This window comes from Hypanus sabinus, unplaced genomic scaffold, assembly GCF_030144855.1.
Source record: "Hypanus sabinus isolate sHypSab1 unplaced genomic scaffold, sHypSab1.hap1 scaffold_905, whole genome shotgun sequence".
NCBI lineage: Eukaryota > Metazoa > Chordata > Chondrichthyes > Myliobatiformes > Dasyatidae > Hypanus > Hypanus sabinus.
In genome coordinates, this window is record NW_026781758.1 from 112,789 (window position 1) to 119,933 (window position 7,145).

General features: G+C 43.5%; 2 non-coding genes across 2 annotated transcripts; both read left to right on the forward strand.

Annotated features, from left to right (window-relative positions):
- The first annotated feature begins 3,588 nt into the window (after positions 1–3,588).
- trnal-caa (transfer RNA leucine (anticodon CAA)) lies at positions 3,589–3,702 on the forward strand. Its single transcript has 2 exons — positions 3,589–3,626; positions 3,668–3,702. It is a non-coding gene; the product is annotated as a tRNA-Leu (tRNA).
- A 1,377-nt stretch (positions 3,703–5,079) lies between these two features.
- On the forward strand, positions 5,080–5,195 carry trnal-uaa (transfer RNA leucine (anticodon UAA)). The gene is made up of 2 exons: positions 5,080–5,117; positions 5,161–5,195. It is a non-coding gene; the product is annotated as a tRNA-Leu (tRNA).
- The last annotated feature ends 1,950 nt before the right edge of the window (positions 5,196–7,145 follow it).

Below are 7,145 nucleotides of genomic sequence, written 5' to 3' on the forward strand. Positions count from 1 at the left end.
CAGATGTTAGAGTCCATGATTAATATTACAAATCCACTTTTATTTTAACTCCCTCTTTATTTTGTATCGTTTATTTGAAGTAAATTGACTTGATTAGTGACATCATTCATATACATGAGGTTAAAAAAAATCGATACGTCTTCGTATAAATGAGCAACTTGCAATTGTCGTAATTTCTAAGCAGAATTATGTACGCCAGTATAGACATTAGAACATAGAAATACAGTTGCGTCAGCATTAATTAAACCGCCTGATGGCCTGGTGGAAGATATCCCGTAGCTTTTGTTCGCTGCATTTAAAATGTGGTACAGTTTCCCGGATGGTAGCAGCTGGAATAGTTTGTGGTTAGCGTGACCCGGGTCCCTTATGATCCTTAGAACCCTATTTACACACCTGTCTTTGTTTACGTCCGGAATAGAGGGAATTCCATCTGTACAGATGAGCCTGGATGTTAGAGTCCTGCCATGGAGCGAAGTACAGTGTGCATAACAGGCAGTGATGCAGCCAGTCAGGATGCTCTCAATCGTGCCACTATGGAAAGACATTAGAACTTGGAAACCTATTCCAAACTTTTTCAAACGTCTCAGGTGAAGGAGGCGCTGTTGTGCCTTTTTCACCACAGAGCTGGCGTGCACAGACGACTTGAGATCCTCGGTGATGTTTATGCCAAGGAATGTGATCCAGTTCACCCTTTCAACACCAGATCCATTAATGTCAATAGGAACGCAAATTGAGAAGCAATTCCAAAACTGGTCAAATCAATCACTGTGCCAAACATCTTCTGTTTGGACTTTCCCGAAGTTTCGTACTATCCTCCACTTCTAGTGATCCCGATGGTGAATCCTCACTCTGATCTTCAACCCATCAGCGAGCGTCTTGGCAAAGGATGGGATTATAAGTCGACACTGAGACCCGTGTTTAGGAAGGCGGTAAGGAATAATTGGTAACGTAATTAGCAATCACAGTGACGCCTCCAGCCTGGTTTACATTTGAACATTCATGTTTTATTCAATATTTGTAATCATTTATCAATTGTGTAGAACTCCGTTTGTTCCCGATTATGGTGTGTGGACCAAGCTCCATAATATACACTATTGGGCTGCTTCTCAAATTGTATGTTTGCATGAATTTTGTGTATTAGTGTTTGTAAAAGAATGTCGATTTGGAACAGTGCAAGCCGAAGGAGAGTGGTCATTCACTGAGTACATGTACAGATAATTGGCTCATTTCTGAACGCGTCCCACTTACCAGAAAACGTCCGTCCCCAATCGACATTTGTTAAGTGTTTTTGATACCGTCAAAATTGACCTTTCTCCAATGAAAATTCACAACGCACGAACGAAGCTCGTTTACATATTTACATTGAAACCATTGAGATCACGAGTTACAACGAGTTCGTTAAATCAAGCTTCTATTTCTTGCCCCGACTCATTAATTTCATAATAGTATATCAAGTATCGCACATGCTCTCGGCAACTCGTAAACGCACAAATTAAAAAAAAAAAAATCCCGAACACATTGGACGATCTCCTACCCATATAGTCCTTTAAAAGTGTGGAATTAACAATCGACGTGCGGAATGTTAAAAACACCTACTCTAACAACCGTAATGATTTGCAATAAACAGCGATATCTCCTCAACATTGGCCGTCTAAATACTATTGACTATTGGGTGGTCAGTAAACTATCCCCATTAACGTGATCATACCTTTCCTCTTTTTCAGTTTCACTCATAAAACCACAATAGTTTAATTCTGCATTTGTCCTGACTGAAGTCAGCCGTGACATTTTCGCTGATTATTAACGTTACTTTTCCTGCTTTAGTCCATCTCGCTCTATCACTCTGAAACAAAGAAACCAGACTCTTCTGCAACCAAGTCTCATTAACGCCTAAGTTACCATGATTCCAGGTTTTGACCCTAGCCCAGAGTTCATCGACTTATTCTCCGATACTTCTGCGACTGAAGTATACGCAGTGCAGAGCACTAGTCCTACCTTCCTGCCGTTGTGTGAGATCTTATCAAAATGTCGGTACAATCTCTCCACTAACTGTTCTGGCACGCTTGTTCCCACCTCCCTACAAATGTAGTTTAAACTGAATCATGCAGCGCTAGCTAACCCTCGGCAGGATATTAGCATTTCTAGTTCACGTGCAAATCGTCTTTATCAATGGGTCTCAGGTTCCCTGGAAGATAGATCAATGATCGAAAAATCGTATGGCTTCCCTCCTGCACCAGACCATTAGCCACGTGTTAATCTGCATCATATTTCCTGTACTGGCCTGATAAGGACGCGGCACGAGTCACTGTCAGAACCCCGAAGATCCTGCCCTACACCTCAGCACCTAAATCTCTGAATTTCCATTGCAGAAATTCGTCACTGCTCCTACCGATTTCATTGGCACCGAGCTGGAGCCAACCCCTGCCGGCTCACGCTCCTACTGGAGAATGTTCAAGACTTAATCCAAATTGTCCCTGACCCTGGCACACGGGGGGCAACATACCATCCGGGAATCTGTTCTTCCCTTACCAGTATGAGTCACAGACCATACTCAGTGCCAGAGATCCGACCTCTATGTCTTTCCCCGTCCAGGTCATCCAAACAGAAAGGGCATCCAGGTGTTGCTGACGGTGATGGCCATAAAGATAATCTGCACTGGGTCTTTAAAACCTTTTTCCTCCTGATTGTCACCCAGTTTTCTGTGCCCTGCACCCTGGCTGTCCTATCACTCTATATGTTCCGGTCCATCATGTCCGTGGCTCTGAATGAACCGGAGTTCATCCAGATTCAACTCCAGCACGCCTACCCGTCTTCCACATCTCGCGAGGAGCCTTTTACTGAGTCGGTGGCGTCCAGAGCTTGTTCCTGCCTTATTTTAATGTGTTCGGTACATTTAAAACTGGATCAGAGAACCTGAGCGAATTACGTTCTCTAAAGCGTCTCATCTCTCAGAAAGCCCGTGCTCTAACGCCCAAAACACCCTGCTTCTGTTTCCGCTCCGTCAGATTAAACATTGATCTACAAGCCCGAACAACATTCTGACTGTAATAACTCATCCATGACGGAATGATGAAGCAAACCCAAGAGACCGAACGGCCTTTCTGCACGATGTCTTATGTTCTTGTGAACCTTGTCACATTTTCGCTTTCTTCCACAATCATCAGATCATTGTCCTTGTAGTCTACTTACCAACGTCCATCTGTAATGCAGAGTTGCCCGGTTTAACTGAACAAACTGTGTTCAGTTTCTGTTGACATTGTTGCGATCAACTCCCACTCAATTTTTAGATTCAGTCGTGTCTATAAACGTTTATTTCTCTGCTTCACTAAATGTAAAATTATTGAGTCTTCCAGGCATTCTCATCTATCTCAGCAAACATCCTTCACAAATTCTTGCCGAGACGCGTCTCACGAGTGTTCGATTTGGAATTGTTTTACAGCTTCACTTTCCACAGAATTTGCCTAACCTGAGAAAATTGTAACACTCTCGCTTTCATTTCCGATTGGCAGGACGATATGCGTGATTGTGTGTATATAACTTTGCTTACAAGTCTGGCATTCATTCCGTTCTCAGCACACATCAAAATTTGTCAGGATGGCCGAGTGGTTTAAGGCGCCAGACTCAAGGAATGAAAGTCCTTCCGACAAATAGGAGTGTTCTGGTCTCCATCTGGGGTCGTGGGTTCGAATCCCACTCCTGACATAATTTGTCTTTAAGCATTCATTCGAGGCGATGTTATTTCTGCAAACAAACCCTGGGTTGTTGAGGTGGATTGGAAAAACTGTTGGAGGATAAGATTATGTTTTTGACACTGTTCATCACATTACAATAGATCACCAGACACCGAACTGTGGGTAAGTGATTTATTCAGAAACAATTTCACGGTGAAGGATCTCGACCCGAAACGCCGACTGCTTATGTCTGTCCAGAGATGCTGCCTGGTCTGCTGAGCTCCTCCTGGCATACTCAGCTGATCAATATAGTTTCTAAAGTGAAATGATTGGTCGTCGGAATATTCAATGGATGGGCATGTAGTGCACACTATCATCTTTTGATCAAAAGTCCGGTGTCGGATGGGTAACAACTGTTCTTGAACGTGGTGGTGCGAGTCCTGAGGCTCTTGTACCATCTACCCAATGGCAGCAGCGAAAAAAGAGCATGACAGGATGGTGACGACCTCTGACAGTGGATGCTGGTTTTCTATGACAGCGTTTTACGTGGATGTACCTAATGTTTGGCAGTGCTTTTCCCGTGATGGACTGGGCAGAATTCAATAAACTTTTTAAAGATTTTCCTTCAAAGGTACGGTATTTCCGTACCACGTCTCAATGCAGACAGACAATAAACTCTCTACGACACATCTATAGAAGCTCATCATGGTTTTTGATTTCATGCTGAATGTCCGCATTCTCCTAAGAAAGCAAAGGTTAAAGTCATTCCAACAATTTAAAGTTACTGACGCGCCTCGCCTCTGATCCTCTAAAGAGAGCTGGCGTAAGAACCTCTGGTTTTCGCTCCGCTGAAGACAACAATCACTCCTTGGTTTTGCCGACATAAAGTTATGGGGTGTTGGCACATCGTGTTTGTTACGATCCCCTCTTAGTTGAAATATATGCCCTCAGAGAGGATCTTTTAAAGACTTGTAAACCCTGGAATGGAGATAACTTTTCCATGCACTACCAATATCTATGCCTGAAAATCTAAGAAACGTCTGTCGGATTCCCCCTCACCTCCGATGCTCCAGAGAAAAAGAGCAAGATTGACTAAACTCTCGTTATTGCACAAACCGTCTATTTCAGGTAGCATCTTGGTGATGCTCTTCCGCACACTCTCCGAATCCTCGTCATCCTCTCTCTGGAGGATGGCCTGAACGGGGTGCAGCACAATTCCAGTGCTGTGATGCTGTGCGCTCTGATTCCGCACATGCTCGCAACCTGAGAAAATGCATCACGTCCATATTCATTTAGATTCCCAGGATATCGAGTGTGTTTGTATGTATACCCTCTCATCAAAGCAGCCATTCAGACTATTCCGAAATTCAGCTGTTTATCTGGCATGTGGAGAGAGTACTGCAGAGGGGTCAGGGTGGCCGAGTGGTCTAAGGCGCCAGACTTAAAGCGAGTAAGTCGCATTCTAGTAAACGCGAGTGTTCTGAGCTCCAACTGGAGGCGTGGGTTCGAATCCCACTCACGACAAATTCTCTGTTTTTCACGTGCTGTTTTTTATAATGTAACCACTGTAATTTTACTGCAGCGATCAAAGCGTGGTCTGTTTGGGAGTATGAGAAAGACACAATTAAAATAAAGCTTTTGTTTTAGTCACAACAGAGAGCAGAAGAACGGGTTACATGGGATTCAAGCTGCAGATTTTGATGAGAAAGAGGCCTCGTTGAAGAGTGTCTCTGTCACCTTCTCAGCCGCGGCAGTTTATTGGACAGAATGACATTGGTGCCATTCAAACACATGGTTGGTCTCTATATTGAAACGACATTTTACATTGTCGTTCTTAAGTGTACATCTGCCGCAGAGCTCCGTAATATGTGTTTAACACCTTTCTGGATTTGGGCATATCGGATTGATCATTCTCGACTGGATTATATTCACTTTCCGTTGTTTAACAGGCCACTCTTCCTTGTTTTGCAATGCAGATATTTTAAGTCGTACAGCATGGAAAATAGCCTTCGGCTCAATTAGTTCAAAGTTCAAAGCTGAAAGTAAATTTTGCATCACAGAATATCTATATGCATATATCACCATTTGCAGCAATGAGATTGACATTCCTGCGGGCATCCAAGAAACACAATAACATCCATGAATGACCGCACTAACAGGACAGTCAAAACACTGAATGAGTACAACACAGCAATCTGTGCAAAGTCAAGTGAAAGAATAATGGTAATAGCGATATTAATTGTTATTTTACGCAATAATCCAGGGCGACTGTGAAGCTCACTGGAGTTTGTTTAGATTTAACCTCTCTCAGAGACAACCAGATGAATTACACATTGACAGAGGATCGAATATGCACGGTTTGAAATTATTCACGCAATGCTGAACCACTTAATACAGATAGTAAATATAATTTCAAAAGTTATAAAATTAAAATCTGGATAAAATAAGCGTATAAGAGAGTTGCAATTGAGGTAGCATAATATATAACGGAACTGCAGGATACAGTACAACTGATGGATTAATACTCTTATTTTATGTGTTAATGACTTGGATGCTGGAATTGATGATCATACGGACAGGTTTGTGGTCTAGATGAAGATAGGTGGAGGTGCAGGAAATCTGGAGGAAGTAGAAAGTCTACAAAAGGACAGAGGAAGATGAGGAGAATGGGCAAAGAAGTGGCAGACATAAAACACTGCCACAAAATGTATGGTGCTGCACTTGAGCAGAAGAAATGAAATGGAAGGCTATTCTCTCATCGCAGAGAAAATTGGAAAATCTGAGGTGCAAAAGGACTCAACGTTGTTCGTCCAGCATTCCCTGAAGGTGAACATGCAGGTTGCGAAAGTGGTGAGGAAGGCCAATGCGATGTTCGCGATCATTTCCAGAGGAATGGGGTATGGATGCAGCGATGGAATTTTCAGGTTTTAAAATTCACTGTTGAGGCCTTACCTCGAGTATTGTGAGCAGTTTGGAGCCCCTTGTCTGAGACAGGTTGTGCTGTCACTGGAGACGGTTCAGAGGTGGTTCAGAAAATTATTCCAGGGTTGAAAGCTTTGCCATGCGAGAAGCATGTGCTGGTTCTGGGTTTCTACTCTCGGGGATTCAGGAAAGTGAGTGTTTCGCTCATCAAATCACCCCTTGGACAGTCTCTATCACTCGTGTCACCCAGCTGACTACTGGACCGTCTCTCCCGGTGTCTATCACCTGTGCCTCCCGGCGGCTTAGGCGCTCCTGCTCCATGACTAAACTTAGCTTCCCTCTGTTTCATCAGCTGCGGATGAATGTTAGGAACCCCGGCTGGAACCTATCAGCGAGACCTCTCTCGGAAAGGGCTGCCCTCGGTTGCTTTAATACTGTGGCAAGTACTCTTGGAGAAATCAAACTCAGGATTGCCAGTGGAAATGCGTCTTCAAGTTCCAACACGTTATCAGTTAATCTCCTTTTCCATTCCCCGAACATTTCAGCAAATGT